The following is a 16,178-nucleotide window of genomic DNA, read 5'->3' as shown; positions in this document are numbered from 1 at the left end:
GGCAAAACAATGTGCTTTTTTTGAAGTTTCTTCAAAAAAAATACTTTTTGCATAACAAAAATATATACTTGCATTAAATTTTGTTTAATTTAAAGTTACAGCACTTTTAATTAATGCATTTCTGAGAATACACAGTCCCCTTAATATGACACTTTGAATAAAACTTACTTTTAATCATATATGGCAGATTTATCCAAGATTCTCACTCTGACTTGATGCTCATTCATTTGAAACAAAAAATGTTGGGGGGAGGGGGCTCAAATTAAATTTTAACAGGGGTGTGCTGATGGCAATCTGAAACCCCTACCCATCTTAAGGGATTTTTTACCTAAAACTGCTGATTTGACAATTTTTTTTAAATCAGGTCATATTGTAACATTTGCTGAGGAGAACAACCTCATGTTTTTCAAAACTTAACACACAATGTTCACAATACTCTCCATACAAGGCGTCTTGGGACCGACACCAGTCACATTTGAAGGAGTGGCTCACATTGGCGGCTTATGTGCTGGTATTATACAGTGATTTTCTTTTTATTGCATCATTTGCTCAGGCCAAATTTAAAAGAGGACATATCTGACAGTGAAAACTAACATTTTGTGGAAAAGAAGTTAAATTCTATCTCTAATGGAAATGTTATAATGTTGCAATGTGGGTAGCTGTAAGGGCTATCTAGAAACACATTACATTTAACTTTTTGCTAATTTCAATCTGCATAATTTTCAATTATGACTAATTTTTTCGACAAGTCAAAATTAGCTCTAATTAATTATGCAGATTGAAATTTGCAAAACTTTTAAAGAAGTTCCTTACTGTTACCTAGCAAATTAAATTAATATACAGGGTGTTCCAGAAAAAGATTACAAGGTGAATGAATTTTGACATAAGCTGACAAATAAGCATCCAAATCCAAAACATAAAAAACAGCATGTAGCCCCCTTATTCTGCATCTTACACACTTGAATCGGTTGACTGATTGCAAAGATATGAGCGATTACATAACATACATCTCAATTCATTTCATTAAGTTTGAAAGAAAGATCATTCAACACAATGCACACTAATGCTTATCAATTGACTTTGTGTTTTGTTTGGTGAAATTCTTTTATTCTTCTTACACAATCTGTGTTTTGCTAAACATGTAATAAACTTTTGTTAAAATGTGAAAATACTATGTGATATTAAAGCTTGAATCTAAAATGGTGCTTGGTACTAGTAAATATATTTTTTCGTTAATATTAATATAATTATTGCATAAAGAATTATTGTATAAAGAATTCCAGCTGACAAAAAAGTTTTCTCACACAATAATTAATGTTTTGGAATTTTCCAAGAAATGGCTATGTAAAATGTAAATCTTTTAAAATTTGAACATAATGTTGCATGGTATCAAAATTACACGTAAAGATGTACAAGCACTTGATCATTGTCATTCTTGGCTCACATGTTCTTTGGAAAGTTGCAATATAACATATTGCACAACACAAAGAATTAAAGCTGGAAAGCTTACAAAAATCAAAGTTTTCTTGGACAAAATGTTGCTTCAAATATTGCCATGAATGCAAAGTTTTAACTTTAAAAATTAAAACATTAAACATAATATAGCACAGTATAAAAATTAGAAGCTCTAAGCTTAATCATGTATTTCTTGGGTTTTTGAAAGTTTAACATATTGCGTAAAGAATTAAATCTGTTAATTGTATAGCTATCCAATTTCTGCAATCCATGTTAAGTTTCTTACAATTCAGGCACTGTGTATCAAAGTAAAGGCAGATCAAATGTTATATTCACTCATGTTTTTCACCTTCAGTGCAAGCATGATTAACATAATACTATCGTATAAAATAGATCTGAGGACTGAATTGAATGAGATACACAAACTTTACGAAGGGGTGAGCAAGTGTGACAAAAGTGCCTGTTAATCAAACTTGGAATGAGTTGTTGATGTGTGCATTGTGTGATCAATCACTCATTTCTTTGCATCCAGCCAACCGAATTAAAATAAAATTTGTGTATAATGTGCACAATGAGCTACCCACTGCTTTTAAAATATTTTGATGATATTGTCTATTTCTGGAGATGTTTTCTGGGACACCCTGTACTGTGAGAATATAATTATAATAATTTGCATCCCTTTCAGTGTTTGACTTTGCTAATTCCAGCCTAATTGGAGTTAGCTGAAAGTTATGAAAGTTCCATGTCTGAATTTCATTGCTGTGTTAATGAAAATTGATCAAGAAACCTTTACATTCAAACCAATTTTTTTACCCAAATTATTTTTGGCAACAACAAAAACATTCTTCAGTAAAAATTTTTATTTTTAAAAACTAGATATCGCTGGCGAAGTTACGTAATTAATCGGATTAACTACCATAGCAATAGGTGCAAACAATTTTGAATATACCGCGCTGCACTACAAGCAGGTTGCACTCATCACCTGTCGTCAATCATATAGTAGATTGAATACAATACCGCTCTTTTCAAAGAGACTAATCTTACAGGTGCAAGTGATTAGCATTTCTTTGACATCTATGGTTCAATGCAGAGGTACCGCATGAACGTAGTAGTGCAGCGATATAATCAAAAATTGTTTGTACCTATTGCTATGGTAGTTAATCCGATTATTACGTAACTTCGCCAGCGTATAGATATCTAGGACCATTTACTTTTTAAAATTTTGATCAACTTCACCAAAAAAAAATGAAAATTGAGCGAAAAATCAGGCTTTTTTTCATGTTTTTTTTTCAGCAAAATTGAGCATTTTTCAACCAGTTTTGGTAAAAATTTCTCAAAGTTGGTCAAAATTTAAAAAAATGAATAAAAAATAGGTTTTTAAAAATTAATTTTGTAAAGAATTTTCTTGGTACAATGCCCATGAAAATTTGGGTAAAATTGTTTTTTAATTTTCTCCATAACTGAGCATTTTTGCCCAAATTTGACCTCGCATATGAATTCATCAAGTCTTTGTCATTTTAAAAGACCAAAAATTTAGCAGTTATGAGGCCCATAATTCCCTGAGGGTTAAGACCAACCTTAAGAATTATTTTTTTTACTGTTATGTGACTATATGGTAATACCAGTTATATTCACCAGATAGCCAGCTCACATAAAAATCATCACTTCAAATCACAGATGTTCCAATATCTGTGTTCAAATACAATGTTAACAGCTCTCCTAGCAATCATGCTAGAGAATGATTTGACCACTCGCCTAGCATCATACTAGAGAGTGAGTAACCACTCCCCTTTAAAATCTAGACGACAAAGCCTGTCACAAGGATCCATGATTGGCCCTGTTACATGTATGTCATTCACCATAATATTATACACTTGTCAATCAAGAAACCTCTCTATATGTTACGGTGATGACATTCAGTTATACAGATATTTTAATGTATCTTATCCAAACTCCATGAAAACAGCCTCATCTAGCATCACTGAATAAAACACTGGATGACCATAAAATCTCTGGAAGCTAAATGATGAGGAGATAGAGTTTTCTATTGGCGCATCAAATTATCATACACATAGCTTATCTCCTGCTATGCTAACAGTTGGCGATGATTCCATCAATCCAGCTCTGCAATCCAGTATGCAACCTCTGTGTTATATTTGATACACAGATGACAGTGGCTGCACATATCATATACATTGTATCCCTGTAATCTATTATAAATTAGCAACTACATAAAATATCAATTGGTTTCAAGGACCATGGCATCTACTATCTGGTGGTTTGTGCCTTGATCTTGTCCCAAATGGACTATGGCAATGGATTGTTATTAAGTTTCAATAATGACATCCAAAGACTTCAGGGCAGTTCTTATTTGCTGCATTCTTGATTCTCTATACTCTCTTGTTCTTTGTGTTGTTGCCTGTTAAAAGGCTGCTTCAATCTGCAAACTATTGAAGGAATCCTTACTCCTTAGACAGTGCTAGTGCCTGCAGAAAAGTTATTAATGAGAATAACATGAATATTAATAATAATTAACACAACATTTTCAGACCTTCCTTTTATTTAAGAAATAAAGGGTAATGCATTATCCTTTACACCCAAATAATGTGTCCTCACCCATTATTTAGACGTTTTTACTGCCAAGGACACATTATTTGCGTGTAAAGGATAATGCTGCACCCTTTATTTCTATTCTATTACCAGAAAATAGTGCGATTTAAAGAGAAAATATCATTTTTGGCACAAATATTTTCAGTTGTTTACTTCAAGGTGGAGCGTGTATCGCGGAAATATTGCACAGCGTAATGCTGTGCGTAGAGAGTGTCATTACTGGCGCTTGACCCATTATTGCAGAATAATGGGCTCTCATGTGACGTGTTTTAACAAATCACAGTGCGCGATTTTGAATAATGGGTCGTAAGAGTAATAGAATTATAAATAAGTCACAGAATTTTTAAAAATTATATACGGTAGATATTTAAGGTGGCAAACTTAACTATGGTGTTGTGCACAGAATTGCTTTAAAATTATCGTACAGGATGTGATTTTTCAAAACAGCTTCTTGACTTATGCAAATTCACAAAATCCCATTTAAACACTTTTCTTTGCTGATTTAAGTTAAATGAACATAATGGATTTGACATAGCTAGCTATTGTATCTGTAAGGTGTAGTATTTGAGTTAGCTATCTGAAAATACATATAGACAAAATGCCACCTAAAATGGTCAATATGTTCTATGTATGCGTCTTTCATAAGGCGAGTTAGATGGTAGCATGAACTAGCAGCATTTGCATTCGAATATTGAGACAAGTAAAGCTGACACACATGAGGAATGGTATTGGTTTTATTAAGGAAATCCCAATGATTGATATAAGTAGTGTCATTTCCACCCCATTTGCATGATGTTTTTTGGGAGGGTTAAAATGGCAAAACTATTGCTTAGATATATTAAAAAATAAATCAAGAAATATCAAGAAATAATTGCAAATTTTCATTTATGAAACTTGCAAATCTAAGCTAAACTTATTTAACATTCGGCCGAAAATTCTGCCCAAAACATATAGTGTAAACCTTAACTCACCTCTAGGAAGATCAATTGCAAAACATCAGATGCCCTGACACCCGAACTCGCAGCCAATGGCTTCACATGTTCATTTACTTCATGAAGTTTGCACCATTCTTTAAAATATAAAACACAAAAAACATAAATGTTACATGTGGGTAAAATATAGAAGATTAAAATTGTGCTTTACAAGATACCCATGAACACCGCAACTTTGTCACAGGTGGGATAGGATAGTAAAGATGATTTGATTTAAACAATACAACATTCCTTGTATACCACAACTTTGTCACGGGTGGGAAGGGACACCTAAATCATAATTTTAATTGTGCTATACAACATTCCTTGTATACCACAACTTTGTCACAGGAGGGACAGGACACTAGAAATAATTTACATTATAGCACAATAGATAGTGTCCTGTTCCACCCATGATAAAGTTGTAGTATACATGGGAGTGTTGTATAGCTCAATGGAAATCATCTATAGTACTCTGTTCCACCCATGATAAAGTTGTAGTATACATGGGAGTGTTGTATAGCTCAATGGAAATCATCTATAGTACTCTGTTCCACCCATGATAAAGTTGTAGTATACATGGGAGTGTTGTATAGCTCAATGGAAATCATCTACAGTACTCTGTTCCACCCATGATAAAGTTGTAGTATACATGGGAGTGTTGTATAGCTCAATGGAAATCATCTATAGTACTCTGTTCCACCCATGATAAAGTTGTAGTATACATGGGAGTGTTGTATAGCTCAATGGAAATCATCTATAGTACTCTGTTCCACCCATGATAAAGTTGTAGTATACATGGGAGTGTTGTATAGCTCAATGGAAATCATCTACAGTACTCTGTTCCACCCATGATAAAGTTGTAGTATACATGGGAGTGTTGTATAGCTCAATGGAAATCATCTATAGTACTCTGTTCCACCCATGATAAAGTTGTAGTATACATGGGAGTGTTGAATAGCTCAATGGAAATCATCTTTGTGCTCTGTTCCACCCATGATAAAGTTGTAGTATACATGGGAGTGTTGTATAGCTCAATGGAAATCATCTACAGTACTCTGTTCCACCCATGATAAAGTTGTAGTATACATGGGAGTGTTGTATAGCTCAATGGAAATCATCTACAGTACTCTGTTCCACCCATGATAAAGTTGTAGTATACATGGGAGTGTTGTATAGCTCAATGGAAATCATCTTTGTACTCTGTTCCACCCATGATAAAGTTGTAGTATACATGGGAGTGTTGTATAGCTCAATGGAAATCATCTTTGTGCTCTGTTCCACCCATGATAAAGTTGTAGTATACATGGGAGTGTTGTATAGCTCAATGGAAATCATCTTTGTACTCTGTTCCACCCATGATAAAGTTGTAGTATACATGGGAGTGTTGTATAGCTCAATGGAAATCATCTTTGTGCTCTGTTCCACCCATGATAAAGTTGTATTATACATGGGTGTGTTGTATAGCTCAATGGAAATCATCTATAGTACTCTGTTCCACCCATGATAAAGTTGTAGTATACATGGGAGTGTTGTATAGCTCAATGGAAATCATCTTTGTACTCTGTTCCACCCATGATAAAGTTGTAGTATACATGGGAGTGTTGTATAGCTCAATGGAAATCATCTTTGTGCTCTGTTCCACCCATGATAAAGTTGTAGTATACATGGGAGTGTTGTATAGCTCAATGGAAATCATCTACAGTACTCTGTTCCACCCATGATAAAGTTGTAGTATACATGGGAGTGTTGTATAGCTCAATGGAAATCATCTACAGTACTCTGTTCCACCCATGATAAAGTTGTAGTATACATGGGAGTGTTGTATAGCTCAATGGAAATCATCTTTGTACTCTGTTCCACCCATGATAAAGTTGTAGTATACATGGGAGTGTTGTATAGCTCAATGGAAATCATCTTTGTGCTCTGTTCCACCCATGATAAAGTTGTAGTATACATGGGAGTGTTGTATAGCTCAATGGAAATCATCTATAGTACTCTGTTCCACCCATGATAAAGTTGTAGTATACATGGGAGTGTTGAATAGCTCAATGGAAATCATCTTTGTGCTCTGTTCCACCCATGATAAAGTTGTAGTATACATGGGAGTGTTGTATAGCTCAATGGAAATCATCTTTGTACTCTGTTCCACCCATGATAAAGTTGTAGTATACATGGGAGTGTTGTATAGCTCAATGGAAATCATCTTTGTGCTCTGTTCCACCCATGATAAAGTTGTAGTATACATGGGAGTGTTGTATAGCTCAATGGAAATCATCTATAGTACTCTGTTCCACCCATGATAAAGTTGTAGTATACATGGGAGTGTTGAATAGCTCAATGGAAATCATCTTTGTGCTCTGTTCCACCCATGATAAAGTTGTAGTATACATGGGAGTGTTGTATAGCTCAATGGAAATCATCTACAGTACTCTGTTCCACCCATGATAAAGTTGTAGTATACATGGGAGTGTTGTATAGCTCAATGGAAATCATCTACAGTACTCTGTTCCACCCATGATAAAGTTGTAGTATACATGGGAGTGTTGTATAGCTCAATGGAAATCATCTTTGTACTCTGTTCCACCCATGATAAAGTTGTAGTATACATGGGAGTGTTGTATAGCTCAATGGAAATCATCTTTGTACTCTGTTCCACCCATGATAAAGTTGTAGTATACATGGGAGTGTTGAATAGCTCAATGGAAATCATCTTTGTGCTCTGTTCCACCCATGATAAAGTTGTAGTATACATGGGAGTGTTGTATAGCACAATGGAAATCATCTATAGTACTCTGTTCCACCCATGATAAAGTTGTAGCATACATGGGAGTGTTGTATAGCTCAATGGAAATCATCTATAGTACTCTGTTCCACCCATGATAAAGTTGTAGTATACATGGGAGTGTTGTATAGCTCAATGGAAATCATCTTTGTGCTCTGTTCCACCCATGATAAAGTTGTAGTATACATGGGAGGGTTGTATGATAAAGTAGTATACATGGGAGGGTTGTATGATAAAGTTGTAGTATACATGGGAGTGTTGTATAGCTCAATGGAAATCATCTTTGTGCTCTGTTCCATCCATGATAAAGTTGTAGTATGTACATGGGAGTGTTGTATAGCTGAATGGAAATCATCTATAGTACACTGTTCCACCCATGATAAAGTTGTAGTATACATGGGAGTGTTGTATAGCTCAATGGAAATCATCTTTGTGCTCTGTTCCACCTGTGATAAAGTTGCAGCCTAGTATACATGGGAATGTTGTATAGCACAGTGGAAATCATCAATAGTACTCTGTTCCACCTGTAATAAAGTTGTAGTATACATGGGAGTGTTGTCTAACACAATGGAAATCATCTATAGTGTTCAATTCCACGGTGATAAAGTTGTAGTATACATGGGAGTGTTGTATATCACAATGGAAATCATCTATAATGCTCCGTTCCACCTGTGACAAAGTTGTAGTATACATGGGAGTGGTGTATAGCACAATGGAAATCATCTATAGTGCTCTGTTCCACCTGTGATAAAGTTGTAGTATACATGGGAGTGTTGTATTGCACAATGGAAATCATCTACATGTATAGTACTCTGTTCCACCTGTGATAAAAGTTGTAGTATACATGGGAATGTTGTATAGCACAATGGAAATCATCTATAGTGATAATATTGTTGTACACATGAGAGTGTGGTATACACATGTAGCACAATGGGAATCATGAACTTCAATGTCCTGTTTCACTTGTGAGCATGATAAAGTTGTGGCATACACTAGAGTGTTTATTCTAGTCTTTTGTTGCCTACTGAAAAGTTGAACGAAGATAATTTCTGTTTTCGGTTTCGGGAGTTATGTTAATTTCTGACATGAAAAGCGTGACATGAGAGAGTTGATGCTAATACAGACAAGAGAAGTGTCTAAATTTTATGGTCGTAAATTAGCGATAAATTGTACGGCTTCAATTGACTTGCGTAGGGTGTATAGGTACTTCCGCCTAGACGGGAGTGGCTCATGAAAAAAGCCCAGCATAGAAATATACACTAATCAGTGTTGCCACAATTACGATACTTGTTCGTGCAATCGCGAAAAAATAGGTCATATGATTATGTAGAGATGAAACAGGGAATTCTTTTCGTTCAAAATACACCTTAAAACTTGTGTGTCCGAGATAGTAACTCAGGGCCCGACTGTAACTCGGGCCCGACTTAGTAACTCGGGTCCGAGTTAGGAACCCAGGGCCCGACTTAGTAACCCGGGCCTCAACTCGGGACCGAGATAGTAACTCAGGGTCCAAGATAGTAACTCGGGCCCCGACTTAGTAACTCGATATCTGAGTTAGTAACTCGGGCCCGGATTTAGTATCTTGGGTCCAAGATAGGCCCGAGATAGTATCTCAGACTTAGTAACTCTGGGTCCAAGATAGTACTCTGGGTCCGAGATAGTAACTTGGGGCCTCGACTTAGTAACTCAGGGTCTAAGACAGTAACTCGGGGCCTCGACTTAGTAACTCGGTGCCTCGACTTAGTAACTCGGTGCCTCGACTTAGTAACTCGGGGTCCGAGATAGTAACTCGGGGGCCCGACTTATTAACTCGGGGTCAGAGATAGTAACTTGGGGCCTCGACTTAATAACTTGGGGTCTGAAACAGTAACACGGACCGCGAGATAGTAACTCGGGGTCTGAGATAGTAATTCAGGGCCCTGACCTAGTAACTCGGGGTCCGAGATAGTAATTCGGGGCCCCGACTTAGTAACTCGGGGTCCGAGATAGTAACTTGGGGCCTCAACTTAGTAACTTGGTATCCGAGATAGTAACACGGACCCTATATAGTAACTCGGGGTCCGAGATAGTAATTCGGGCCCCGGACTTTATAACTCAGGGTCCGGGGTAGTAACTCGGGGTCTGAGATAGTAAGTCGGGGCCTCGACTTAGTAACTCGGGGTCTGAGATAGTAACACTGACCCAGAGATAGTAACTCGGGGTCCGAGATAGTAACTTGGGGCCTCGACTTAATAACTCGGGGTCTGAAACAGTAACACGGACCCGAGATAGTAACTCGGGGTCTGAGATAGTAATTCAGGGCCCCGACTTAGTAACTCGGGTCTGAGATAGGAACACTGGGGCCTCCGACTTAATAACTCGGGGCTCTCGACTTAGTAACTTGGGGTCTGAGATAGTAACTCGGGGTCTGAGATAGTAACTCGGGGCCTCGACTTAGTAACTCGGGGTCCGTGATAGTAACTCGGGGCCTCGACTTATTAACTCGGGTCTGAGATAGTAACACGCACCCAGAGATTGTAACTCGGGGTCTGAGATAGTAACTCGGGGCCCCGACTTAGTAATTAGGGGTTAGAGATAGTAACTCGGGACCTCAACTTAGTAACTTGGGGTCTGAGATAGTAACACAGACCCCAAGATAGTAACCCGGGTCCGAGATAGTAACTCAGGCCTCGACTTAGTAACTTCGGGTCTGAAATAATAACCACGGACCCTGATATTGTAACTTGGGGTCCAAGATAGTAACTCGGGGCCCCGACGTAGTAACTCGGGGTCAGAGATAGTAACTCGGGGCCTCGACTTAGTACCTCGGGGTCCAAGATAGTAACTTGGGGCCTCAACTTAGTAACTTGGTATCTGAGATAGTAACACAGACCCAAGATAGGAACTCGGGGTCCGAGATAGTAATTCGGGCCCCGACTTAGTAACTTTCGAGTCCGAGATAGTAACTTGGGGCCCGAGATACTAATTGGGGGTCCTGAATTACTATCTCAGACCCCGAAGTTACTATCTCGGTCTGTGTTACTGTTTCAGACCCCGAGTTATTAAGTCGAGGCCCCAAGTTACTATCTCGGACCCCGAGTTACTAAGTCGGGGCCCGAGTTACTATCTCGGACCCCGAGTTAATAAGTCAGGGCCCGAGTTACTATCTCAGACCCCGAGTTACTATCTCGGGGTCAGTGTTACTATCTCAGACCCGAGTTACTAAGTCGAAGCCCAAGTTACTATCTCGGACCCGAAGTTACTAAGTCGAGGCCCGAAGTTACTATCTCTGACCGCCAGATACTAAACCGGGCCGAGTTACTAACTCAGATATCGAGTTACTAAGTCGGGCCCCGAGTTACTATCTTGGACCCCGAGTTACAATCTCCGGGTCCGTGTTATTATCTCAGACCCGAGTTACTAAGTCGACGCCGAAGTTACTATCTCAGACCCGGTTACTATCTCGGGTCCGTGTTACTATCTCAGACCCCAAGTTACTAAGTTGAGGGCCCGAGTTACTATCTCTAACCCCAATTACTAAGTCGGGGCCCGAGGGCCCGAGTTACAATCGGGGTCAGTGACTATCTCAGACCCGAGTTAATAAGTCGAGGCCCCGAGTAACTATCTCGGACCCCGAGTTACTAAGTCGAGGCCCGGTTTACTATCTCAGACCCGAGTTACTAAGTCGGGGCCGAGTTACTATTTCGGACTCCGAGTTACTAAGTTGGGGCCCTAAGTTACTAAGTTAGCCCCAAGTTAGTAACTCAGACCCGAGTTACTATCTCGTTGTCCGTGTTACTATCTCAGACCCCGAGTTACTAAGTTGAAGCCCCGAGTTATTATCTCGGTACCCCAGTTACTAAGTTGGGGCCCCAACTTACTAAGTTGGGGCCCCAAGTTACTAACTCAGACCCCAAGTTACTATCTCGTTGTCCGTGTTACTATCTCAGACCCCGAGTTACTAAGTTGAGGCCCCGAGTTACTATCTCGGACCCCGAGTTATTATATCTCTGACCCCAAGATATTAAGTCGGAACCCTGAGTTACTATCTAAGGGCCCCGTGTTATTAAGTCGGGGCCCGAGTTACTATATCAGACCCTGAATTAGTATCTGGGACCTTGAGCTACTATCTCGGATCCCAAAGTAGTATCTCGGGCCCCGAATTACTATCTCGGACTCCGAGTTACTAAGTCGGGCCCCAGACTTACTATCTCGGACCCTGAGTTACTATCCGGACCCCGAGTTATAAAGTCAGGGGCCTGGATTACTATCTCGGACCCGAGTTACTATCTTGGGGTCCGTGTTACTATTTCAGATCCCAAGTTACTAAGTTGAGGCCCCAAGTTACTATCTCAGACCCGAAGTTACTAAGTCGAGGTCCGTGTTACTATCTCAGACCCGAAGTTACTAAGTCGAGGCCCGAGTTACAATCTTGGACCCCGAGTTAATAAGACGAGGCCCTGAGTTACTATCTCGGACCCCGAGTTAATAAGTCGGGCCCGAAGTTACTATCTCGGACCCCGAGTTAATAAGTCAGGGCCGAAGTTACTATCTCAGACCCGAAGTTACTATCTCGGGGTCAGTGTTACTATCTCAGACCCGAGTTACTAAGTCGAAGCCCCAAGTTACTATCTCGGACCCGAGTTACTAAGTCGAGGCCCCGAGTTACTATCTCTGACCGCCAGTTACTACGTCGGGGCCCCGAGTTACTATCTTGGACCCCGCGTTACAATCTCCGGGTCCGGGTTATTATCTCAGACCCGAGTTACTAAGTCGACGCCGAGTTACTATCTGGGACCCGGGTTACTATCTCGGGGTCCGTGTTACTATCTCAGACCCCAAGTTACTAAGTTGAGGCCCGAGTTACTATCTCTAACCCCCAATTACTAAGTCGGGGCCCCGATTTACTATCTCGGACCCCGAGATACAATCTCGAGGTGCGTGTTACTATCTCAGACCCGAGTTAATAAGTCGAGGCCCGAGTTACTATCTCGGACCCGAGTTACTAAGTCGAGGCCCGGTTTACTATCTCAGACCCGAGTTACTAAGTCGGGGCCCGAGTTACTATTTCGGCCCCGAGTTACTAAGTTGGGGCCCTAAGTTACTAAGTTGGGGCCCCCAAGTTAGTAACTCAGACCCGAGTTACTATCTCGTTGTCCGTGTTACTATCTCAGACCCCGAGTTACTAAGTTGAAGCCCGAAGTTACTATCTCGGTACCCGAAGTTACTAAGTTGGGGCCCCAAGTTACTAAGTTGGGGCCCCAAGTTACTAACTCAGACCCGAGTTACTATCTCGTTGTCCGTGTTACTATCTCAGACCCCGAAGTTACTAAGTTGAGGCCCGAGTTACTATCTCGGACCCCGAGTTATTATATCTCTGACCCCAAGATATTAAGTCGGAACCCTGAGTTACTATCTAAGGGCCCCATGTTATTAAGTCGGGGCCCGAGTTACTATATCAGACCCTGAATTAGTATCTCGGGACCTTGAGCTACTATCTCGGATCCCAAAGTAGTATCTCGGGCCCCGAATTACTATCTCGGACTCAGCGTTACTAAGTCGGGCCCCGACTTACTATCTCGACCCTGAGTTACTATCCCGGACCCCGAGTTATAAAGTCGGGGCCTGGATTACTATCTCGGACCCGAGTTACTATCTTGGGGTCCGTGTTACTATTTCAGATACCAAGTTACTAAGTTGAGGCCCCAAGTTACTATCTCAGACCCGAGTTACTAAGTCGAGGTCCGTGTTACTATCTCAGACCCGAGTTACTAAGTCGAGGCCGAAGTTACAATCTTGGACCCCGAAGTTAATAAGACGAGGCCCCGAGTTACTATCTCGGACCCCGAGTTACTAAGTCGAGGCCCCAAGTTACTATCTCAGACCCAGAGTTACTAAGTCGGGGCCAGAGTTACTTAAAGTAGAGTTACTATCTCGGGGTCCAAGTTACTGTTTCAGACCCCGAGTTACTAAGTAATTAAGGGCCCAGGGTGTAGACATCACCCTGGGTGGAGACATAAAGATTGCACAGTCCCTATAGTATTGTGTTGTCGTGGATACATGGTAGTTGATAAATTACTCGATCAAATCATTTGGATAACGGGTACTACACCCTGCCCAATTTTGTGCCTATTTTTACATTTTTCTCAAAAATTATAGAGCATTGGTGACAAGTAAGATATGTATATTATAGGGGCAAGGACTACAACTGCTACACTGGAAATTTTATTTCAGCACAGACAGCAGTTGTGGAGTTACAGTCAAAAATTAGGGAAAACCAATATTTGATCAATAAATCAATAACTACTTGCCTTGAGTTGCTGAATTTTCAGTGCAGTAGTTATAGTCCTTGTCTCTATAATATACATATCTAGGCCCTATATCTTACTTGTCACCAATGCACTATGATTTTAAAGAAAAACACAAAAATAAGCAAAAAATTGGCTAGGTGTAGTACCCCTATAAACATAATAGATCCCACACAATTTAAAACCAACATAACCCAACATCTACAAGAAATCTATAGACTAAAATTTGCATGCATGCGCATATCAACCTAACCGTTTTACTCCTCTAGGACAGTTGGGCAGTATCAAGATCAAGATGATGTGCAAATTCCAAGTTAGACTTCATCATGTTCTTGCTGTCATTGACATATTTGTAGAGACGACTAGAGTCCCCGCTATATATCGAATGTATGGACTAGGGTAGCCCGAAACATCATGGCCCTGTTCCTTCCTCACTAGGGCCATGAATGCCCTACGACGTAAAAGCGGGGCACCGTGAACTCACGTCAGCGGTGATGACGCCACACTGACGGCATCTATTTATAGAAAGAATTCAAAACATTTTCCATCCTCAAATGTGCTCAAAATTTACTGAACATGCACCAAATATGTTTTGTTTAAGTCTCATCTTCACGTGAGGAATGGTAGGAAGTGGTATTTATGAGAAAACGTGGTATTTTATGTGTACCCTGGACCAGATATGCTCAGGAGTCTCAGACCTTCGTACGGAGAAGGACAGTGGAAATCAGGGGTAGGCCTACAGCATTAAGGCCCAAAAGTCGGGGGTTGTTTTCCTGTGTTTTTCACTCCAGAGCTTGCAGAAAATCCAAATAGGGCCTACATGGGGTGAAAATTAAATCTTGGGGGTGAAAAATATTTTGCAGTGTAGTCAGGGGTAGGAGTACGGTCCAAAAGTAGCTAGAGGGTCAGTTTTCACCCCCGAGCTTGCACATATTCCCAATAGAGGGTGAAAAATTAATATTTTTTAAATTTAGGGGTCATTCACCCCGCTACCCCTGGTGGAAATCGTAGGACGGACGTGTGAGTACCTCGGCTAGGACTAGGAGCCAATTGTCAAAAGCCGTAACTCACACATATTATACGATACACCTATCGAATGTGTGTCATCGGTCCAGTCATCGGCCTTGTAGGAACCCATGGATTAGGTCCATGTACACATACGATGGGTGTACCCCGCTAGAGTCCCGGACTAGAGTTTTAAATTAATGTAGTATGTACAGTACTCGGAGAACGTGGTTGTGTATATTTTTTCTGTATACGTCGCTATTTATAGAAAGGATAAATCAACTTGAGAAAATATTGTGACTTGCTCAAGTTGTTATACTCGCGTACATACTCACACTGTACAGAGTTGTACAGTATGTACAGTGCAGAAACTATCACAGCTTTTGGTATTAATATTGGTAAGCTTACACTACCATAATTCATTGCAACTGGTAAGAAACTGGACGAAATGTACACTTACTGTTGTTTAAAATGCTTGAATTCCGAAATTACTGGTTAGAAACTGGAACAAAAGTACACTTTTCTATAATACTGTGGTTTAAAATTCAACCGCCGTGTGTGTGTTTTAAATTAATTTCACTGTGGTGACGAGCTAGATCTATTAATAACATCATTCACGATCTGTACGAGTCGATTATTAAAAAAATGTATGACGCGGATGACGTAGAGTTCATTAATATTCATATATACTACTACGATTTCATCATGAGAGGGGTCTGGCACATGACACCGGCTGCATCCCGGGCTGCCGCATCCTAGAACGTTGGGGATCATGTCATGCCACAATTCTCTGTATAGGCCTATACCAACTCCATGCAAGATCTTTCTAGTTCAATCTTATGAGCTACATGTAGCACTGAATGAGAGTTTAATATCCAAGATCACTCAGGTAGCTGGTAACAAAAATGTTGATAGGGCTAAAGTATTCTATTACTGAAATTATAAAAGTCTTTATGTAATAAGATTTAAGATAATGCTTGCCCCTTCAGAGTCTGTGGTTGTTTCAAAAGTCATTGTAGGCCTACTAGTTAGTGTAAGATAATTTACAGCACAAAAACATACTAA

General features: G+C 39.8%; 1 long non-coding RNA gene across 1 annotated transcript; it reads right to left on the bottom strand.

Moving 5' to 3' along the window:
* Positions 1-3,370: 3,370 nt before the first annotated feature.
* On the bottom strand, positions 3,371-15,798 carry LOC140166753 (uncharacterized). Its single transcript, XR_011860900.1, has 3 exons — positions 15,574-15,798; positions 5,037-5,134; positions 3,371-3,941 (listed from the first exon to the last, which is right to left on the bottom strand). It is a non-coding gene; the product is annotated as an uncharacterized lncRNA (long non-coding RNA).
* Between the last annotated feature and the right edge of the window lie 380 nt (positions 15,799-16,178).

The sequence above is a fragment of the Amphiura filiformis genome, chromosome 1 (genome assembly GCF_039555335.1).
Source record: "Amphiura filiformis chromosome 1, Afil_fr2py, whole genome shotgun sequence".
NCBI lineage: Eukaryota > Metazoa > Echinodermata > Ophiuroidea > Amphilepidida > Amphiuridae > Amphiura > Amphiura filiformis.
The sequence above is the reverse complement of the archived record's forward strand: the minus strand, read 5'-3'. Positions and strand labels throughout refer to the sequence as shown.